Source organism: Myotis myotis, unplaced genomic scaffold, assembly GCF_014108235.1.
Source record: "Myotis myotis isolate mMyoMyo1 unplaced genomic scaffold, mMyoMyo1.p scaffold_m19_p_1, whole genome shotgun sequence".
Taxonomy (NCBI): Eukaryota; Metazoa; Chordata; class Mammalia; order Chiroptera; family Vespertilionidae; genus Myotis; species Myotis myotis.
The window spans coordinates 150,968,549-150,992,422 of NW_023416313.1; the positions used below are offsets into that span (position 1 = coordinate 150,968,549).

A 23,874-nucleotide genomic window follows, 5' to 3' on the forward strand; every position below is an offset into this window, starting at 1 on the left:
CTGTTATTATGCGCAAGGCGTCTAATTTAGATTAAGAAAATGATACACATTTCCCATGAACTTGCAGGGTTTTGATTGCCATCTGCTCAAAATAATTCAAAGTGGCACATGTTGGGGCGGTCTGTTTTGTACTTCTTCAATAGCAATAGTTTCAGGTGTACAGCATAGTAAAGTTTAGACAATCATAAACTTTACAAAGCATTTCCCTGATATTTCCATTACCCAACTGGCACCATACAGAGTAAATATAATACTAGAGGTAACGCCGGTGGTTCTGATCCGGCATCTAGAAGGGTTCAGAAATCTGGAGAAGATGCTGTGCATAAATTAAATAAGAGTCCAGAAACGAAACATAATTTTGAAAGGCATTATAGGGAGTCAGAGAAGACTTAGCTAAAGGAACTAAGTTCTTCTTTTCTCAGGACCCCTTGCTTTTTATTAACACAAATTGTCCTAAGACAAGGTGGAGATATACACATCACCATTCCCAACAGGTGACAACATATGTGACTCAGCCCTTGTTGAGTCCCAAGTTCCATCAATCTTTTGATGAAACTCTTGCAATTATGACATGCTGGAATTGGCTTCAGGCATCTCACCCTTTTTGATTTTTTAAATTTAACAAAAATGTATTTTTTAAGGTTTTTCAATTCAATGGAAAGGATAGAATTCTATCATGTCCCTTTAAATTGCTGTTGGCCATTAAAGGAATCAGCCTGCAATAAGTTTCTTTCTGGGCCAACAGTTCTTTGAGTTCAATTTCAATGTCCAACAGTTTCTTATGTGTACATGCCAGCAATGATATTTCAGTTCTGGTTGGTGGACAAACGCTGGCAATACAGGTCTGACCTTCTCTGGTTTGGTCATGGGAAACCTGCAGTGATGGACAGCTGCTGACTACTAGGATGGCAAGGCATCTTCACCATCTTTATTTCTGGACTGTTTCTCCTCTTGTCTTGGGAGCCACTGCTATTTCTGTGGCTGGAGCCATCTGGTCAGTTCCTCTCTGGATTCGTTGTTGCAGGAATCCATATGGGCTTGGAGGAGTTTTCTGGAAATATACAAACATATTCTTGACCAAAGGTTAATAAAGGAATCTTTTTATAAATTATACTTGGGATCCTTTCATTTTTGCCCAAACAATTTTCCTTTGGCTTATTCTGACACCATGTGTGTTTTTATGGGTGTCTTGCCATCAGCATTACAAATGAAAAATAATTTTCAAAGTAAAAAATTTAAAGCAATTAAGGCTTTTACTTAAAGGGCATTATTCCACTATCCCCCCTTTTATTATTTAAATATTATTAGGAGGCTTTTGGAAATCTTGTAATGCAGATTACAAGATTAATTAAAATTAAAATTAAAATTAAAATTAAAATTAATTTTAATTTTCTGTATAGAAATATGACTGCTCTGGATTTATTGCATGTTAAGCAAGTTTTTACTATGAGATGAACCATCAGTAAAAACTGTAGTTAATGCTTTAGGAACAGTTTCCTGGCCAGTACAATTAAGTTTTTATGTATCTTTATTTATTTCAATTAGCCAATTTAAATCAATCTGAAATAAGGTTTATTTTTTTAACTTCTTGTCCTTGGCTATGGACAATAAATGACATTAATTAAATTTCTGCTACTAGTCTTTGAGTAACTTTACATAGGCTTTGTCAGGGAGGCAAAAACACAAATTATTTACTTTTCTTGTACTTTTAATTAAAAAGAAAAAATCTTTGCCTTTCTTTTTTACACCAAGCAACCTACAGGGATGCTGCCTGGATACTGGGTCATGCGGTCGAATAGCTATATTTCAATGACTCTCTTTAGATTATGTTGGCTACTATTATTGTCAGATTTAGTACTTTAACAACAATCTTTAATTTACCTGTATATACTAGCAGAAGAGATTATAAAATTTTAAAATTTCTCCTTTTTATTAAGCTTAGAATTTACTTTTAAAGAGTATCCTCTTTGGCTTATTTGCATATACAGAGGGATCATGGGAAGTCTCAGTAATTTTCTTAGACTTTACTAGGATTCAATTGTTTATAAAAATATTAGCTTCTCATATAACTTAATTTATATGAGACCTTGATTACATTTTAAACAGCTAGTTTATTAAGTAATTAAAGAAGGCATTATTATTAAAAAAGCAATGCAAAGCAAATTTAGTAAACTTATACGTCTGATTCACAAGGCACAAATGCTGCCCAACTCCAGCCTAATTAAAATGCAGGCTGCTAGAGGCTTTTGTTATTAAAATTCCATCTTAAAATTCTGCTGTTGAATTTTAAGAAATATTTAAGCTACTTTATTTTGCCCTCCTTAGGGGCTAAAACCTTCATAACATTTAAAGTATATGTATATAAGTAAAATATAGTTATTGAAAGGACAGAGCAGGACTGATGGCTGTGTCCTTAACCCCTCTTTCCCAGAAAAAGCCGCAGGGTGTATCAGTTACTCAGCCTGCCCTTATCTCGGCCAATGGGAAAGCGGGGGAAACTAGCCCAAGGCCAAAAGTATGCTGCCCACCCCCCCTGTCTTTGTGTAACCAGACCCTAGCTGCACCCTGCCCAAACCCCCACCCCCACCCCCACCCCAAGCCCTATAAATTCTTTGTTCTCTTGGGATTCGGGGCTCTCTCTTGCACCCAGTAATGGAGGCAAGGGGGGGACCAAGCGAGCTTGTATAAGAGACCCTCTGCTTTTGCATCGGACTGGCTCCCTGACGTGGTTTTTTGGGGATCTTGAAATCTGGGCATAACAGTTATTAATTTTTATTTGCATAAAGCTTTCCATGTGATTTCAAGTATATTAAAACTACTTCATTAAAAAAATTTTTTTAGGAGAGAACAAACCTTTGAAAACATTTCAGGCCCATGAAATGCTCCAAAGTTATCCCTGGGTTAAAGCCTTGAAATTTAACTTGGAAAGACCACCAAATATATATGTATATATGTGTATATGTGTATATATATATATATATATATATATATATATATGATTTAAAGATTATATACTTTTTATAATTATTTTAAAAGATATTAATTAAATTTAAACTGTTTTTTGTATTAAAAAATTCGGTTGGGATCACAGAATCAATCCTTCTTTTTTAATTATACCAATAAAATATTATGCTTTAGATTGAAATTTTACCACACTTGGCATATTAATATATTTTAAACTATTCATTTCTTTAGATAAAATACAAGAATAATTTTCTTAAAAGTAAATTTCTATATTTTATGCATTTTGTTACCACAATTACATAATTTCTCCCAATTTAATTTGAATCTTAAACTCTTTTAGAAGACTTAAATTTTAGCTAGCAGTTAAATATTTAGCATTTCTTGATTAGTAACACCTTTATATTTTTAAGAATAAATTTCAAAAATACAAGACATAATCAATTAATAACTTTAATTTTGTCTTCTAGATTTCATATGAGGCATACTCAGATTAATATTTTAATATTTTGTCATTTCAAAATACCTAGCTTATTGAATAAGTTTTTTATTTAATTTAGCAAACTTTAACGTTTTAAGTTGCCAGCAGCTCTGGAAAACCACGTTTGAGGCTAGCAAAACAGGTCTGGCCTAGTTTGGTCTATTTTGATGTAAATTGGTGGCCACATTCTTTTCTTAGAGATTGTCTTGGGAAAAGCCAGCCTTCTTAATTAACAAAGGGCATAGTCAGTGTTTACCTGGGCTACTTAGATTTTTATAATTAATATATTATTTATCTATGTTTCAACAATTTTCAGATTCTAGAGCTAATTATCATTATTTTAAGGCATTTTCTTTGGCAAATTTTGTAACAGAGATAGTTTACTGATTTTCTTGGCGGCTTTAATGTTAACTTTTTAGTGTGGTTCCTTATTATTATTTAAATAAATTACCTGTTATAGTAATAAGTTTAGTTAGTATAAGATAGTATAATCAAATTTCATTTTCTTATCAGAGTGAATTTTAAACTTTACTTAGAAGAGGAACTTAATTTGTGTGTGTGTGTGTGTGTGTGTGTGTGTGTGTGTGTGTGACCCTGATAAGTAACTTGTAACGCCCTGCATGTTAACTCCTGACAAATAACTTGTAACTCCTGACAAACAACTCCCTGCATGTGCATTCCTGATAAGTACCTTGTAACCCCCTGCGTGTATATCCTGATAAGCCCAGAAGGCCACCGGAGCACACTGATATGAGACACTGAAGAAGCCCACCCATGGGGTATAAAAGAAGGACTCTCACAGCAGCAGTTAGACGACTGTCTGACCTCCACAGACAAGATGCTCTCCTCCCCCCTGGAAACTGCCAAACTGCCAAACTGCCATTCCTGCTCTGCCTTTGAGCCCAGACTGTTAAGAGGCCTCTCTTCGAGTCAAGAAACCGAGCTCCTTGCCGCAGCGTATTTTGACGACCTCCGTGTGTCTCTGTCAGCAAGTGTCTCCAGGTGGCCTGCCAAGGACTGAAACCCATCAGCTCTCTGGTAAATAAATCTGTGTGATTTCTTGCATTGTTTATCTCCTGTGTCTCTCTCTTCTTAGTTTTTGGTTAAGCTTGGCCATATTAATTGATAGTAAGAACCCTTTGAAGTCTGTATTGGTATATCCAAATGAGGCGCTCTGGGTCACCTGTGCATACGTTCCTATAGATAATTGGAACATTACCTTTTATTATAGAAATACCAATCTTGTTGCTAGAACCAGCCTGCATCTTTCTTTTTAGTTCCTTTCTGCCATCTTTCTGAGGAAAAAAGAAGTCTTGGTTTTTCTACACCATCCATAAAGAGAGTTGAGTTTAGCTCAAAACTTTTTAAAATCCGAAATCGGACTGTGCACGCATTTTATCTTAAGCTATCTTCTCTCTTTATGAGTACAGAAATTACAGACACAGTTCTAAATTTTTTAAAACTATTCATGGCGAGAATGAGACTTTTTAAAATAGCTTTCTCAGGGAGTGGGCGTCCATATTGGATTGCCACGTGTCTCCATTCCCCCACATCCTGCTTGCTTTGGGGGAGATTTCAGCAATGTTTCTTTTCCCAATTAAAGGCATGTTTAATAGAAAAAGACAGATTTTAAATTTTTTTCCTATTTCGCTTTTCAAAGTAATGACTAGACTTAAGTTGACTTGCCAAATTTTGCTTTTCTCAATGCGTTCTTCTATAGTTCTTAAACAAAGCATTAGGTAGTCTTTTTGCAGGAGAGCTGATAGCTCTGCCCTCTCCAGCTGCTTTTGAGATCAGAAACTGAGGATCGGGCAGCCTTTTAGAAATTATAGATTTTCGATCCTCAAAACAAATCAGGTATTTTATGATTTGAACAAGAAACCACATTAAAAATGACACTGCACTCTTTTTTCAGCCTGATTTTAAAAAGTACCTTTTAATATTCCAATTTCTTTATAATTTTGCCTTTTAGTCAAATTCTTCCCCATTATAATCTGACTTAAACAAAAAGTATCACCCACGCACTTACAGATCCGTGGGCTTCCAAAGCTGACATGGGCTTTACACACAGTTAATCTTACCACCATCACTGGTGCTGTTTTATCCACTCAGGTGAATACTTCATCTCCAAATTTGTCCCTGTTCGGGTGCCAATTAACGCCGGTGGTTCTAATCTGGCATCTAGAAGGGCTCAGACATCTGGAGAAGTCACTGTGCATAAATTAAATAAGAGTCCAGAAACAAAACATAATTTTGAAAGGCATTATAGGGAGTTGGATAAGACATAGCTAAAGGAACTAAGTTCTCCTTGTCTCAGGACTCCTTGCTTTTTATTAACACAAATTGTCCTAAGGCAAGGTGGAGATATACACATCAAAGGGTAGGGTTTCATGTACACAATCCATTGTCAGATTGGAAGAATTTGCCTACGGCTGTTCAGGTGTTTGGCCAGTAGAAGGCAATAGCATGTAGATTAAGATGCCCTGAGCTGCCTGGCAGCAAGCAATCATTTAATGCATCCTTTTCAGGTTTGGGGAAATGCCCTCAGCCATTCCCAACAGGTGACAATATATGTGACTCAGCCCTTGTTGAGTCCCCAAGTTCCATCAACCTTTTGATGAAACTTTTGCAATTATGACATGCTGAAATTGGCTTCCGGCATAGAGGCCTGATGCGTGAAATTTGTGTAAGAGTAGGCCTTCGCAGCCACTGTTGCTGCCTGGATCCCTCGCAGCCACAGTGGCTTCCTCGATCCCATGGCTGCAGCCCTGGCTTCATCTGGAAGGTTGTCCGGAAGGATATCAGGTCTAATTAGCATATTACGCTTTTATTATTGTAGACTAGAGGCCTAGTGCACGAAATTAATGCATGGGGTGGGAGGTCCCTCAGCCTGTCCTGTACCCTCTGCAATCCTGAACCCCTCAGGGGATGTCCGACTGCCAATTAGGCCTAATCCCAAACCAGCAGTTGGACATACCTCTCACAATCTGGGACCACTGGCTCCTAACTGCTCACCTTCCTGCTGGCCTGATCATCCCTAACCGCCTCTGCCTGCCAGTCTGATCGCCCCTAACCACCTCTGCCTGCCGGCCTAATCGCCCCCTAACTGCTACCCTGATAGCCTGATCACCACTAACTGCCTCTGCCTGCCAGCCTGATCACCCCCTAACTGCTCCCTGCTGCCAATCTGATCATCCCCTACTTGCTCTCCCCTGCCAGCCTAATTGCCCCTAATCGCCTCTGCCTCGCCCCTGCCACTATGGCTTTGTCTGGAAAGACATTTGGAAGATGCCTGGTCTAATTAGCATATTACCCTTTTATTAGTATAGATTATTGACTATATTTTCTATTCTGTACTTTACATCTTTATGACAATTTTGCCACTACCAATCTGCACTTCTCAATCCCTTCACCTTTTCCACCCAGTCCCCCAACCTCCCTTCCCTCTAGCAACCATCTGTGTTCTCTGTCAGTCTATCAGTCTATTTTGTCTGTTCATTTATATTGTCCTTTAGATTCTACATTTAAGGGAAATCTCATGGTATCTGTCTTTCTCTGACTGACTTATTTCACTTCGCATAACACCTTCTAGGTTCATCCATGCTTTTGCAAATGGTAAGATTTTGTTCTTTTTTGCAGCTGAGTAATATTTCATTGTATATACATACCACCGCTTTTCTATCTACTTGTCTATTGATGGGCATTTGGGTTGCTTCCATGCTTGGCTATTGTAAATAGTGCTGCAATGAACACAGGGATGCATATATTCTTTCAAGTTAGTGTTTTGGGAATCTTCATATATATTTACAGAAATGGAATCACTGGGTCATAAGGCAGTTACATTTTTAATTTTTTTTAAGAAACCTTCATACTGTTGTCCATAGTGGTTGCACCATTCTGAATTCCCACCAAAAGTGCACGAGGATTAAAAAGGGGTACTTTTTGATATGATATCATACTTGAATTATGTATGGATACTCAATGACCTTATATAACTGAAATTATGTGGCAAACCATGCAATTCCTTCTGATTTTTGACTATGTAGAAGTAGTATTGATATGTTATTGACTTTTTGAGCCATTGAAAGCTGCAGGGTTGTTGTTATTTTAATCCTCACCTAAGATATTCTTTCCATTGATTTTTAGAGAGAGTGGAAGGGAGGGAGGGAGGGGGAGGAGAAGGAGGAGAGAGAAAGAGAGAGAAAGAAAGAGAGAGAGAGAGAGAGAGAGAGAGAGAGAGAGAGAAGAGAGACTCATGGGTTGGTTGCTTCCCACACGTGCCCCAACAGGGCCAGGAAGTGAACCTGCAACCCAAGTACATGCTCTTGACTGGGAATCAAATCCTCAACCCTTCAGTGTGTAGGCCAACACTCTTACCACTGAGCCACATCAGCCAAGGCATACAGCATAGTTTTTTAATGTGTGAAATCTGAATGCATTTGGCCCATGATTGTTAAAAAAAAATGTGAGTTTTGTAATTTCAAGTTTTCAGACAACAGTAGTTTGAGATTCCCGAAGTAATTTGCTTTTGTCTTAAGTAGATATAATCGTCCCTCAAACTACAGTTACAAGACAGCTACATTTTCATCCTACAAATGTGAACCAAAGTGCAATAGAAAATTTCCAATTTCTTAAAAGGCTCAAAGGGCAATGTTGTACAAACACTGTGCTAAGCAGGCCGGTTGAGCATATCCTGTCTCTTCAGGTTAAATGTGGCTTCAGACTCAGATTCAGAATAAAACAAAAACAGAAAAAGAGTGAGAAGGGTGCTGATAGATACAGAGAATAACAGATTGAAACGTGTACAAGAAAGATGCCATGATTGTTCCTGACTCATGTAATGGCCTATATGCTTGGGGGCCTTCAAGACTCCCTGTTCAGGGCTCCTCTTGCTCACCTGTTGGGCAGGGATCTGTCCATGGTAAGCAAAGTGGTAGTGGTGACAGCCAGCTCTCTGGAGCTGAGCTGTGGGTGAATAAACTTGAAGAGGATGCTGGGGCTGGCTGGTTGGGTCTGTGGGTAAGGTGGAACAGCAACCGAAAACTATGTGTGTGTGGCTACAGGAAGAAGGAGAGGTTTGTTTCCTGGCACCAGCCCACTCATAGGTTGACCACACACATGTAGGGCTTCCCTGGCTTTCACCTGTGCTACTGAGGATGTGCAAAGCAGCAGGGAGTTCCTTCGACGAAAATCAAACTAACAACCTAAGGAAGTCAAGAATCCTTGATGCTATCAACTAAGTTATCTAAGAATCCACACTTGAATCGTGGGGAATGACTTTTTCTGCAAGTGACAGAGGTAGAGACACTGGAGTACCCTAGGCCCAACACGCCTTGGATGATGGAAGCCTCCCTTGAAGGAAGTTCTGCACACGCCAGGGCTTGGGGGTAGCCCAGTGTCCTACCCAGGTTAGTGACTTTCAAGATGCCTGGGCTCAGGCTCTTGCCTGTTGCCTCATTTCCCCTTCCTGTGCCCCTTTTCACAGAGGGAGGATGGCGGCCGGCAGCCAGCATCGGTGGCCAGAAAGCAGTTAAGAAGGGGAGGGGAGGGTGGCATTGGATAAATGGGTGTGTATGTCCCATCATGGAGACCTTGCAGAGAAAAGGCAAGGGGAAGAACCAACCAAATGGGCATCAGGCAGGCACCACGGGGAAAGAAGTAGGCTCCCCAGAAAACGCTGCATCTAAGAGCCTAGCTCCCCTCTTTCTCTGGTTCTAAAGTGCCCCCACTGCCTCCCACCCTGCCCTGCTGCACATTGTGACCTAGGCTCACTTTTCAGGCACAGTGAGGCTTACTGGGAAGTGATGGAGAAAAAATATTGGGCCAAGCAGGAAGACCACACCCATAGGTTCCTAGCTTTTGTGGCAGTTGGGGGCTTGTCTCTCCTCCTCTGCCCAACCGCCTGGATTCCTTGGGCAGAGATGGATGCTTCCTGAAGTAGCCCATGGTTCTGTGGCTTCCTGGAATGGCACTGGAGACAAATGGAGAGGGGACAGGAACAGTGGTGTCCCAATAGGACCCCTTATTCTGGCTCCACATCCTTTATAAATGTTTCAGATCACACCTGGTATGTGCCGGCCACTGCAAGATGGCTCACCCACCCACAGTGGCTCAGCAAGCCACACCTGAGAGACCTTGAATGACTGTGTCACCACTCCTGACTGGGAGAACTACACCCCTCCCCCTGGGAGAATGAGGGTCAGTGCCACTAAGACCCCTTGATTACAGGCTTTCTCTTACCTTTTTAGGCCATGGGGCAATCAGGTTCCATTAAAATTAACCACCTATTAAAAGCACCACCTAATAAAATTAACCAGTGACTCCTTCACAAGGCCTTGAGGAAGGTGCAAATCTGGGTGTAGTGGAGCCCAATGAAGCTTCTGGGTACCATGTCTGAGGGGCAGGAAAGGCATTACCCTCAAATCAGAAAGTGAGAATGTTCCTTCAAGAGTTCAAATTCTGACTTGGAACCCATCCTAGAACTCTGTGGGCTGGGTGGTGTTCAGAATGGCCTTCCTTGGCTGGCTCAAGTCTGGAAGTTGAGTCACTTCCCTGAGCTGGTGAGCAGTTGCTTCCTTGGATGATTAGCGATCGATCTCCTTTATTCTCCTAATGGTGGCTCCAGAAGGAAAGACGAAAAGAGAGAGAGGAATGAAGAAGGGAGTGGTGCCCTTGTAGCAGGGAGTCCAGCGGCAGGTGGAGAAATAGAGAACATCCTGTGAGCAATGCAGTGAGGGCCTGTGAGACAGTCAGCAGCAGGGACCATAGGGACATTGTCCGTGCTGTGTGCAACTGCCCAAATTTTTTCTTAGGTTATGTGAGTGGATGCCTCAATTTTTCTGAGTTAACACTTAGGAGCAAATGATGAGACAAAGGCTCACTTCACTCCTTGCTCCTCTCCAGTGCCCCACTTTACAGGACACACCCTGCATTTTAAGGCTCCAAGACTCTCTACCTCTCCTCTCTCAACTTGAGCACCCCAGTTAATTAAATATTTTTTAAAATATTTTTTAAATTGATTTCAGAGAGGAAGGGAGAGGGAAAGAGAAATAGAAACATCAATGATGAGAATCATTGATCCACTGATTCCTGCACGTCCCACACTAGGGATGGAGCCCACAACCCTGGCATGTGCCTTGACCAGGAATTGAACCCTGAACTCCTGGTTCATATGTCAACACTGAGCGCCCCAGTTTAAATGTCACCCCTTCGGCAAGACCTTATGAAATCCCTTCCAAACAGACATCAGGAGGAGTGGGTCTTCTGATAGTCTGAGTTATCAGACTTACCTGTGAACTCCCTGGCCAGAAGCTGTGAATCATTCATTCACTGATCTCATTCCCCCAGTCCAGAGCTCAGTGTTCAGAAAATTCAGGTAGTAAGGTACCCCCTGCATGGATTTACAGAACGTATATCTGGAGTGAGGGCATCTGCATGGAACAAAACTCTAGCAGTGCAGGGATTTGACCCTCACATCCAAAGGAATTGGGGCTTACATCCTGCATCTGACACCTCTCAGCCACAGTACCAAACTGACAGGAAAAGTTAGGTTATAATTACTAGCTGTATCTTCCCGCCCCCTTTTTAAGCATTGTCCTCTGGACACCCCCTGCCCTTTCCAAATCCTGACTCGAAATATCAACAAAGGACAGTAAGTTATTCCCTCCCTCCTGTGCTCCACTAGGTCTCAACCTGCATGCAGCCACCCTGAAAATCGCCTCTCACTCCAGGAAAGATCTTCAACAACAAACTAAACTCCCCTGAGGCAAAGCTCTTGGGAGGTAGAACGGAACAGCTTCCAGAAGGCAGGGGTCGCCTCAGCTTCTGTCCGGCGCCCACTAAGCGCCCTACGTTTATTTCTTCAAGGAGCGGACCAGTGAAATCCGAGTTAGACGCCTGGAGTTGGGAATGGTGGTGCCATAAAGAAGAACAAAGCTGTCTTTCCCCGATGCCACCTCGCTGCGACTTAAGTTTCTTTGCGACGTCTTGAGCTTCATACCTTTCGGTTCTGAAGCTGGGAGAAGAGTCTTGGAGTCTCAGAAGGTGTGGGCCATGCGTTAAAGAACCAAGAAAGTCTTGTCCCCTAGTTCTCCTTTGCACCGATCAATACTGGCTCCCTCCTCCTGGCCCAGAGCGCACTCCGCAGTCTTCCTCTCCCAGTTCCCCGCGACTTTCAGGTTTGATCGGTCCCTGCTGCCCAGAAGCTTTCGGGACCTTTCGTTGGAACATAAATCTCAGGGTCTCCCAGAGAGGAGCCCTATCCCCTCAGTAGCTGTGGGCACGAAAGAGATGATATCAAAGTCAGGTGATTTGTAAAAATTACATAGCAATTTGTCCAACTGACAATTGTTTTGGTATGCAACTTATAATACATTCAAATAGGAATACCCTAACTTGGGCATGAAATAGAGCATGTTAGAAAAAAATATTTTATTTCTTTTTAAAGTATAAAACATGCATAGCTCAGAACAAGTCATAGATTAAAAAGTCCTTATCCCCCAACCACATCCCCTTGCCTAATTAACTTTTTCATTATTTTATTATGCATCTTTCCTGTGACTTTTGTGTATATATTAACAAATGTCAAATAAATGTTATTTACCTGTGACTTTTTTTATGCTATTCTGCACCTTGTGTCTTCCATTCAGGATACCCTGGAAAACTTTCCCTGTCTGTAAATAGACAGCAGAAGAAAAACATTTAAAATAAGGAGACTACTAGCTTGACAAATCCATTGAATGAATGGATTGTAACATTCTTGAATTATATTTTACCTTTAATAATTGTTTGATGCCCTAACTGGTTTGGCTCAGTGGATAGAGCGTCGGCCTGCGGACTAAAAGGTCCCAGGTTAGATTCCGGTCAAGGGCATATACCTTGGTTGCAGGCACATCCCCAGTAGGAGGTGTGCAGGAGGCAGCTGATCGATGTTTCTCCCTCATTGATGTTTCTAACTCTCTATCCTTCTCCCTTCCTCTCTGTAAAAAAGCAATAAAATATATTTAAAAAAAAAATTGCTGAAACCGGTTTGGCTCAGTGGATAGAGCGTTGGCCTGCGGACTGAAGGGTCCCAGGTTCGATTCCGGTCAAGGGCATGTACCTGGGTTGCGGGCATATCCCCAGTGGGGGATGTGCGGGAGGCAGCTGATCGATGTTTCTCTCTCATAGATGTTTCTAACTCTCTCTATCTCTCTCCCTTCCTCTCTGTAAAAAATCAATAAAATATATTTTTTTAAAAAAAAAAAATAATTGTTTGATATCTCTTTAACATCAGTATTCCCCATCAACAAAAATCCTATTGTGGGAAGTACAAACTGGGAAAACCAAGATGGCGGCATAGGTTAACGCCGGAGATTGCTGCCTCGAACAACCACTTCAGAGATATAGCTAAAGGACAGAACGGACATCATCCAGAACCACAGGAAGGCTGGCTGAGTGGAAATTCTACAACTAGGAGGAAAGAGAATATCATACCCAGACTCAGAGGAGGCGCAGTGCTGAAGTGAAATACTCAGGTGCGGAGTGCGCGCAGAGCAGGCTGGCAGCGAGGGCGCGACTGTTGTTTTCAATCGGGAGGGAGTTTCAGACTCTGAGCTCCAGATCCCGGCGAGTCTCTGGGGACCCAGACTCAAATGGGAGAAGCGGGACTGTCTGGCTTCGGTCGGAACTCGAAGGCAGCTTTCTCTCCGAGGTTTGCAGTGGTTGCTGGGACTCTGAGAGGCAGAGCCCCTAGGGATGGAACTGAGAGCAGCCATAACTGCTCGCTCCGGCCCACCCTGTAGATCCCCGGGGATCTGCCCCGCCCAAGCCCTGTGCAGAGCCATTTGCCAGATAGCCTCAGGAAAATGCTAGATTAGCACCGCCCTAGAGATCCATCACAGAAGCTCTCCCACTGCAGACACAGCTGATTCTCATAGCCAGTTAGCCTGGAGGTCAAATCACCCCTGGTATTGCCGACAATCAAGGCTTAACTACAACAAGACTGCCCACAAGGACCACTGGGGGTGCACCAAGAAAAGATAAAAAAAATTCGGAGACAAAGAAACAGGACGCAAATGTCAGAAATGGAAGATATAGAGCTCAAAACCACACTTTTAAGGTCTCTCAAGAACTGTCTAGAAGCTGCCGATAAACTTAGTAAGGCCCTTGAAAAGACTGGTGAGACCGCCGATAAATGTAGTGAGATCCTCAAGAAATCTAATGAGACCCTCGATGTTGTGATAAAGAACCAACTAGAAATTAAGCATACACTGACTGAAATAAAGAATATTATACAGACACCCAACAGCAGACCAGAGGAGAGCAAGAATCAAGTCAAAGATTCGAAATGCGAAGAAGCAAAAAACACCCAACTGGAAAAGCAAAATGAAAAAAGAATCCGAAAATACGAAGATAGTGTAAGGAGCCTCTGGGACAGCTTCAAGCATACCAACATCAGAATTATAGGGGTGCCAGAAGATGAGAGAGAGCAAGATATTGAAAACCTATTTGAAGAAATAATGATAGAAAACTTCCCCCACCTGGTGAAAGAAATAGACTTATAAGTCCAGAAAGCGCAGAGAACCCCAAACAAAAGGAATCCAAAGAGGACCACACCAAGACACATCATAATTAAAATGCCAAGAGCAAAAGACAAAGAGAGAATCCTAAAAGCAGCAAGAGAAAGAAACCCAGTTACCTACAAGAGAATACCCATACGACTGTCAGCTGATTTCTCAACAGAAACTTTGCAGGCCAGGAGGGAGTGGCAAGAAATATTCAAAGTGATGAATACCAAGAGCCTACAACCAAGATTACTTTATCCAGCAAAGCTATCATTCAGAACTGAAAGTCAGATAAAGAGCTTCACAGATAAGGAAAAGCTAAAGGAGTTCATCACCACCAAACCAGGATTATATGAAATGCTGAAAGGTATCCTTTAAGAAGAGGAAGAAGAAGAAAAAGGTAAAGATACAAATTTTGAACAACAAACATGCATCTATCAACAAGTGAATCTAAGAATCAAGTGAATAAATAATCTGGTGATCATAATAGAATCAGGGACATAGAAAGGGAATGGACTGACTATTCTTGGGGGGGGGGGGGGGAAAGGGTGTGGGAGATGCGGGAAGAGACTGGACAAAAATTGTGCACCTATGGATGAGGACAGTGGGTGGGGAGTGAGGGTGGAGAGTGGGGTGGGAACTGGGAGGATTAGATTAGGGGAGTTATGGGGGGGAAAAGAGGAACAAATGTAATAATCTGAATAATAAAGATTTAATTTAAAAAAATTAAAATATTCAAAAATAAAAATAAATAAATAAAAGAAAGAAAAAATCCTATTGTGGTAAAAATCACATCAAATATTTAATGATCAATTTGAAAGTATAATAAATTATAGAAAATGGGGTGATATCTGAAATTTGATTCAAAATAAAGTGAGTGGGGGTATGAATTGGCAATTCATTATACTATTCTATTTTCAGTATATTTGAAATTTTTCATAATGCAAAAGCCTCAGAAATATGTAGTGACAATTAGGTATCTATTTTTAGGAATACACAATTGCTTCAGCACAATTTAATGAAGAGAATTCTTCCCTAAAGATGGCAACTCTAATTCCACAAAATTAACTATCCAGCCACTGGGGAATGTCAAATACCAGATGGGCTACTCAAGGCCAGGAAAGTAAAACTGTAATGAACTACCAACTCCAAGAGGAATTCAGCCCTCTCAGCAACCACCTGCTTTCTGATCCAAAAGGAGTTGGGGCAATGTAGAAACATATACTACAAACACACAGAAGGGTAAGTATATACTCACAACATAGGAAAACAAAACAGAGTGTCATTACCAAATATTTAGCTAAAAAAAATTTGAGGGCCATAAAATAGCAGATAGAATTGAATTAAAAACAACAGGGAAATATGCTAATTTAAATACAAACAGAGGGTACCTACTTTATAGCCCTTAACTCATACATTTTTAACTGACACAATTTTGTTTACTTTGAAAAAAATTCTTACTGAATGACATGATCAGGTTAAAATACAGCTCTCACAAATACACAATTACTATATAGGTGCTAGTTTTTGCAACTTGTAAGTTTTAAAATTAAAAATAAAGAAATGAAATTTACATTTTAATGTGAAACCTATACTTGAGCCGAAACCAGTTTTGCTCAGTGGATAGAGGGTCGGTCTGCGGACTGAAAGGTCCCAGGTTCAATTCTGGTCAAGGGCATGTACCTTGGTTGCGGGCACATCCCCAGTGGGGGTGGGGGGGGGGGCGGGTGCAGGAGGCAGCTGATTGATGTTTCTCTCTCATTGATGTTTCTAACTCTCTATCTCTCTCCCTTCCTCTCTGTAAAAAATCAATAAAATATATTTTTTAAAAAGAAACCTATACTTGAGTTTGCTGCATAGGTACAATTATGAATCCAACTTCAGTTAAGCATATATAAATCTCATTTTCAACTGAAATGAGATGGTTTTTGTCCTTGCTATTTATCCTTGTTAAAGTTGAATAAGCTTGCTCACACATGTAAGAAATTGAGAAGTAAAATAAAATATTCATGAGTTTCCTCTAAATAGGAAAAATCCAGAGCTTTCCTAGTGGCTGAGCAGTAAATCTCAGTTTGTGTGTATAATCAGACAGTGCATCAACTTGAAGTTCTCAGACTGAACAGAAAATTCCAAGAAAGTGTCCCTCATCCAAACTCTTGATTACAAAGAGAAGAAAAATCATTTAATTTTTTCTGCAGCTCATCCAGATGGTTTTCAATAAATGATGATATTCTTACTCAATCTCAAGTCCCAGCAGAGGTGGAAACATTTCAAGATTTCTTTACAACACAATTTTTCCAAAAATTCAGTTTCTTTTTAAATTCAAAATTATTATGAAATAAAAATATTATGAAATAAAAAGTTTATTATGAAATAAAAATATTTTCTCTAGAGCTTTCAGAGTTTTTCAACTGATTCATGGGATAAAAAATATCTGCTAAGTAGGCTCTCTTTCTGCAGCCATCTTCATTTTCTAATCACACAGCGAATTCTGACAATATTTTCTGGAAATTGCTATCCTACCACAATTCATCTTTAAACACTGTTAAAATTCTACTAAGCTACAAGATTTCATTACGTAACAGGATATTTATATGCTCTCAGTGTAGGGTTTCACACAACTGAAAAAAAAAGGAGCACTACATGAAAGAACAACGTGTTTTCATTGTTGAGCAATATTTTAAAAATAATGAAGGTTTGGCAGCTACGGTTTGCGATTTTCGTGCAAAATATGGTCGGAATAGTGATTTAACTTCATCAGCTGTGAAGAGATTAATTAAAAAATTTAGGGAGACTGGATCAATTAGTGATCTTAAACACTCTGGCCGCCCTTCAACAAGCCGTTCAACACAAAACATCGAAGCAGTTCGGGAGAGTGTTGCTGAGAGTCCAGGGACATCAATTCGGCACCGCGGTCAAGAATTGGACATTTCGAAAAGCTCTCTACAGCGTATTCTCATGAAAGATTTGCATCTTCATGCTTACAAAGTTCAATTGACTCAAGAACTGAAGCCTACTGACCACGCACAGCGAATAGAGTTCGTTGAATGGATCATGGAACAAGTGGATGCTGATTTTTCAAACAAAATCATCTTCAGCAATGAGGCTCATTTTCATCTTGATGGCTTGGTTCATCGATAAAATTTTCACATTTGGGGTTCAGAAAATCCACGAGTGATTGTTGAGAAACAAATGCATCTACAACGTGTCACTGTTTGGTGCGGATTTGGGGCTGGAGGCATCATCGGACCATTCTTCTTCAAAAATGTGGCTGCTCAGGCAATAACAGTTCATGGTGCTCGCTATCGTGACCTGACTATCCAGTTTACCTGATATGCTATTCCATACATAACCTTATATTGTATACTTTATGAATCAATAAAAAATTTACAATTTTTTAATTGTAAACTTGTGTTTTCTATCAAAACTACTTCTTGCATGAATTTTGGGACACCCTTTAGGTTGTTTATTTGAGATATTTTTGTTTATTGAGATAGGTATTAATCTTTATGAACTTCCCTCTTAGCACTGCTTTTGTTGCATTTTGCTTTAAAGTTTAAAAACATGTATGCTTTGCCCTGGCTGGTGTGGCTCAGTTGATTGAGCAATGTTCCATGCACCAAAAGGTTGTCAGTTCAATTCCTGGTCAGGACACATGCCTGGGTTACAGGCTCAAGGAAGCTAATTGGTGTTCCTTTCCCTTCCTCTCTCTCTAAAATCAATAAAAACATATTTTTAAAAAGTAAAATAAAAACATGTGAGATTTACTAGATCCTAGACTTCATGCCCTCTCTTTCTGCTTAAAACTCTTCTGTCCACAGCTCAACAACTAAGAGCTTCTAGTTTAATTTCTAGTTTAATTTATTTCATCTTAGCTCAGCCAATTCTACCAGTCTTTGCTCCCACTCCTTCCCCAGAACCTAAAGTAATGACACTTCTCATGCCTCATCCTTGCTTCCATTTAGGTGTTTTGTTTTCTTAAAAAGGAGTATGTCTAGAAAAGATGGAATTCAGCCAAACTGAGTTCCAAGGGGACCTGTGTACTCTTCCTCTCAGCTCATGACAACTGGTATTTCTCTCACGAGAGCAACTGTTCCTTAAGTCTAGGGTTCAGAGCATTTTAGTGCATATACTAGTAATTTATTAAACACCTACTGTGTGCCAGACACTGTGCTTTGTGCTGGAAATACAGTGATCAGAATATAGTTCCTGCTCCAGGAGTTCAGAGTCTGGCAAAGGACACAGATGAAAATGCAGAGTTATAATACAGTGGGTTAAGTGTTGAGACTGAGGTCAGCAGAACATGCCATAGTTCAGGTTGCAAAGTGGGCAGAGGAAGCTATTCAAAAGAACTCATATGCGCCAGAGTAAATTGAGTTTGAATAGAATCTAGTCAAGTTTTTAGTCAGGGGGTATATAGTGAACACAAATGGAAAAATGTGAATAATGGTTCATAATTCTAAGCTAAGTTTTGGGTGTGTGTGTACGGTATATACTATTACTAGAAGCAGAAGAAACCAGAGATGATGCAGAGAATCTTCCCCTATCTTATCACTCTCTTGGGACTCCGATTACTTTCCAACCTAGAAGGCAGGGAAGGAATTCCCCACATCATTTTAAGTCTTCAGGGAGAAGACACCATGTCTGTGTTACTTGGAATATAAACATTTCCTTTGAGTGCCATGCAGGAGAAAGTTGGGTGCTTACTGTGGCCTTCCACACCTGGTCAAACTCCATTCCACACTTTATTGCCCCAGTAATTTTTTTACAGGAGCCTGGCGTGGGGTAGTTGACAAATGAAGACAGTTGAAACATTCCTAGTCATCCTTTGTTGAATGAAGGGTCAGCCTCCTTTTCAAATGATCAGGCCTGGAATCTGGGGAATTTACTTTGAATTGCAAAGCTGCCCTGGGTGTTTTAAGTATTATTTTCTCTCCTTGTTTTTCTTACTCTCTTATAGTTTTATTTCCTCACCATTTTCCCTAGCAGGTGCTGCTGCTAGCTGGACTCCTGATGGCTAGATCAACCAATCCACATATTGGAGCATCTCCACTGGAAACTAAGATTATACCTTGTGCCCTTCAATTAAGAGATTGGTTAAAGGCAAATGATTTATTCAGCCTTCTTCTTCCATGCACTCAGGCTAATGCCAGGATCGGGATCTAAAACAGGAAAATTGACAGTTTGTGTATAAAACTCGTCAGCAAAAAAGTGAAGACCTGGCTTTAAATGGAACATTTTTCAACCAATAGAGACAGAAGGAACTGTAGGTAAGTGCATTTTTTAAAATAGATGGATGAATGTTTTAACTCCTCCATATCCACCCCTTGCCTTCCAGCCCCATGTTGTTATGACAGTGGCATACCTTGGAGGATTGTGAGGTCACCGTCCTGCCCTCAAAGCATGCCTGTTAGAGCCTAAAGTCAAGATCACATTGCAGAAGGCACTCTTTCTACAGAGAGAAGGGTGGGCCCCGATAGCTGACCAGAAAAAGGGCAGCATGATGCAGCCTCCTTAGAATCAAAAGGCCCCTTTGTTTACAAGGCAGAAGGAAAATATCTCAGGCATTATACCCAGGACGAAAGCGCAAGAGGAGATTATCCAACATTGGCCCATTTCCCAGAGTGCTTTGCCAATGCCCAGGAACTCCTAGGATATCGGGCTATTGTCAGTCTCACAGTACAGGGTATGGGAAGGATGCCAGATGGAAAAGGACATTGAGTAATAGAAAGGGAAGGAGTATTCTTGTAGGTTGACCTCCATCCTCATGGAAACAGCAAGATCATTCAGGGGTAACTAGTAGGAATTCCTTCCATATTTAGGGTTGGGACTATCTTCCTCTCACTTATGGAAATGTTTTCACAGAGAGCAACAGAGTTAGAAAGGGTACTCTCTGAGGTGACCGGTCCTCTCTCATTCCACTCTGCCTCTTATATTCTGGCTTCTGCCTAAATGTAATATGTTCACATGCTGCTCTTTTCCATTAAAAACCCTCTCTTCTATCAAATCCATACTCATTTTAATGTAACATATGATTTATTAGTTACAATGCAATGACTAAAGATAGGAAGGTTAAATCTTTTCAAGTCCTACAGCTAGTCCAACTTAGTATTTGAGCTATGTTGCTTCTTACTCTTTGTAAGAAGAGTATTCTTTGTTTCTAACTTGTTTCTGTCATCTATTGTCTATTTTTCCAGCTTTCCCAAGAGCTAGGGCTTTAGCAATGTTGCAAACTGCAAGATATTGTTATATTACATTTTTTCCTGCACATAGCAGCTTGTTTTCTGGGCTGTTTTTTAAAAATTGATGGTCTGTACTGCAGCCTTGGGAGTATCTTGAAACTTTACCCATTTTCTAATATAATACAAATTTCCCTTGCAAATAGGGTTTATTGTTCTGTTGGGGCTAATCTGAGTTGCTTCCCCCTTTTAATTGAACTTATTGGGGTGACATTTGTTTCTAAAATTATATAGGTGTCAGGTGTACAATTCTATAATACGTCATCTGCATATTGCAGTGTTCCTTCACCACTCCAAGTCAAGTCTCCTTCCATCACTGCCTAACCCCCTGTACCCTCTTCTATTTCTTCGCCACCCACATTTCCCTCCGGAAATCACCAGACCGTTGTTTGTCGATGAGTTTTCTTTTTCTTTTCTTTCTTTCTTTTTTGTTTTTTATTAATCCCATCACCTTTTACACCCAGCCCTCCAAACCCCTCCCCTCTGACAGCTGTCAGCCTGTTCTCTGTATCTATGAATCTGTTTCTGTTTTGTTTGTTAGCTTATTTTGTTCATTGTACTCCACAGATAAGTGAAATCATATGGTGCTTGTCTTTCTTTGACTGGCTTATTTCACTTATCATGCTTAGCATAATGCTCTCCAGGTCTATCCAGGCTGTCACAAAAGGTAAGATTTCCTTCTTTTTGGTGGCCAAGTAATATCCCATTGTTTAAATGTACCACAGCTTTCTTATCCACTCACCTACTGACAGGCACTTGGGCTACTTCCAGATCTTGGCTATTGTAAGTAACACTGCAATGAACATAGGGGTGCATATATTCTTTCAAGTTAGTGGTTTTGGTTTCTTTAGATATATTACCATGAGGCAGTTCCACTTTAAATTTTTCGACATAACTCCATACTGCTTTCCACAATGGCTGCACCAGTCTGCATTCCCACCAACAGTGCACTACAGTTCCCTTTTCTCCACGTCCACACCAACACTTGTTGTTTGTTGATTTATTGATGATAGCCATTCTGACAGGTGTGAGGTGATAGCTCATTGTGATTTTAATTTGCATCTCTCTGATGATTAGTGATGTTGAGCATCTTTTTACATATCTATTGGCCATCTGTATGTCCTCTTTGGAAAAGTATATATTCAGGTCACTTGTCCATTTTTTAATTGGATTGTTTGTGTTTTTGTTGTTGAGTTTTATAAGTTCTTTATAAAGTTTGGATATTAATGCCCTATCAGGTATATCATGGATGAATATGTTCTCCTACTCACCAGGTTATCTTTTCATTTTGTTATGGTTTCCTTTGCTGTGCAAAAGCTTTTTAGCAAAGGAAACTATCCATACTCATTTTTTAGTATTAAGTTTAGGCATAACCTTTCTCCAGAATACTTCCTATCAGTTTGGTTCCTTTTCTATGTGTCCCCTTAGATCCTGTGCTTACCTGTGATATTCCACCTGAGACACATGCTAATTTTTTTGCGTGTGTCATTCTCAGGCAGTGAACTATATGAGAGTAGCAACAATGTCTCCTTTATCTCTGAATCACCAAATATAGCATCTGATACATAGTCAACATAGAACAAAAATGAAATTATTTTACTGACAGTAAGTTGTATTCTTTAGAAGCTGGAGGGAGATGAAGCTCTGAATGGAGTCCCTAGGGAAAAAGATTATAAAGGTACTTATCTTAGACAAAAGGCACAAACATTTTCCTACTCAGGTGGGACCCACAGGTGAGAAATTGCAAGTAAAGGACCTAATGTTTGCTGGGACAAAGACTGCTGGGGTGTACTAAAGAAACAAGGCTGACAAAGAACCAAGGCCTAGGCTAAATTCTAATGCTTTGCATGGCTGAAGGGATCAGTATTTGCCTAATAACTGAGGCATTTTTAAAACTAAGTTCCAGATATCATTTATTTGGTTCTTATTAAGGCAGGATAGTTAGATGTTAGGAGAATTTTTGACAAGTGGGAAAAAGGAAACTGAGGCAGATGGTTAGACAAATGTGGCCAAATAATTTGAGCAATTTACAGCCAGCTAGTAAATAACAGGATCTCATCTTCCCTAAGCAAGGACATTTGAGAGCAAATGGTTTACACCTTCCTCCCTAACTAGAGAGTAAATAGCCTGAATCACCCCGGTCAGGGAGCCGGATAACAGAGGCCCAATTGGTGCCAGCCAAGTCCACAAAGGGATGAATCAGGGGAATATAAACAAACAAACAAACAAAACTATCAGAGTCAAACAAATCCAAGGTAGTGGTAAAGCTGACCGTAAAATGACCCTGGTCCCCTTTTCCGCTCATTTTGATACATCAACATATTAAAGAACACACCTGGGACGCTGACAAATATTCTGTTGAGACCCTCCCATGAGACCTTCCCTAAGATTCCTGCCCACGGAACAGAGGTCAAAACCCTCAAGACAAAGGATGCCTGGGCAAGCCCTCCCTGGAGCATGCCCACACCTTTCTTCCCTCTTCCTTTCTCAGGTGTACATCTTCTCTCTTTTTCCTAAGCCAGTGGTTCTCCACCTTGGCTGCACATTAGAATCACCTGGGGATCTTTTTAAAATCCTGATTTCCGGGCCTCATCCTCTGGAAATTCTGTTTCTTTGTTATGGGGTGGGGCCACAACATTAGTAGCAAAGAAACAGAATGTCCGGAAGACGAGGCCCGGAAATCAGGATTTTAAAAAGATCCCCAGGTGATTCTAATGTGCAGCCAAGGTTGAGAACCACTGTCCTAAGCTCTAGGGCTCTGACTTGCAAGTAGGGCAGAAGCGGGCAGCAGCAGCTCGTCCCAGGCTAACCCCTGAACCTGTCTCCAAGGTCCCCTTTTCTCTGACTTTTCGGAGTGCTAACAGCAGCCCCACCTTGGCTCACTTCTGCCACTGATTTTTACTTCTCAGTGAGTCCAAACAGCCCAGTGTGGCTCACTTCTTTTCCAAAACGTTTCTAGAGGCCCAGAACAGAACACTGCCTAGGCTCTCTCTTGTTGTTGCTTCTTCTATCCTAAGCCTTTCCTCTGTTTCACTGTCCTCAGCTTTAATAAATGTGCGCTCGAAATCACTTGCACTTCTGTTGTGAAATCTTTCCTGCGTGAAGTCAAGAACTCACACACTGCTGGTCAGCCTGAGACAGACCCACTCCGGGTCCCGTCCTTTTCCAGTGACATTATAACTTGTGGACTTCAGAACCAGAAGGACTCAAATCGAATAGTAAGGACTTCATTTCTGAATTTGTTAATAATTACCAGGGATTCATAATTGTCTCTGGCAAGTTTATCTAATAGAGCCATGTTTGTGAAAGGGCTTTGGATTAGTATCATGGGCTGAAAAGCCTGAGAAACTCATCTTAATATTTCCCAGAATACTTAGCTTGAAGTTGACACTAAATAAATAGATGTGGATACCTGACTGAATCATTGTAGTTTATCCCTCTCATTCCTTTTAAATGTGGCATAACTTGCTTTACATAGGTAAGCACTCTGTGAGAAGCTGAAGACCCTTGGGTTTCTGGGGTAATTCTCCATGAAAAGGGTAATTTCATATAACAGATTTCATATAACAGATTATATAAATTCATATAACAGGCCTAGGTTTCTATTACTTATTCTATAGCTGAGCAGTTGAAGGACAAATGCGTTGGA

General features: G+C 40.6%; 2 long non-coding RNA genes across 2 annotated transcripts; both read left to right on the forward strand.

Moving 5' to 3' along the window:
* The first annotated feature begins 4,162 nt into the window (after positions 1-4,162).
* Positions 4,163-12,179, forward strand: LOC118664206. Its single transcript, XR_004970261.1, has 3 exons — positions 4,163-4,480; positions 8,506-8,850; positions 11,127-12,179. It is a non-coding gene; the product is annotated as an uncharacterized LOC118664206 (long non-coding RNA).
* A 738-nt stretch (positions 12,180-12,917) lies between these two features.
* On the forward strand, positions 12,918-23,437 carry LOC118664211. Its single transcript, XR_004970264.1, has 4 exons — positions 12,918-12,957; positions 14,977-15,228; positions 18,973-19,256; positions 23,269-23,437. It is a non-coding gene; the product is annotated as an uncharacterized LOC118664211 (long non-coding RNA).
* The last annotated feature ends 437 nt before the right edge of the window (positions 23,438-23,874 follow it).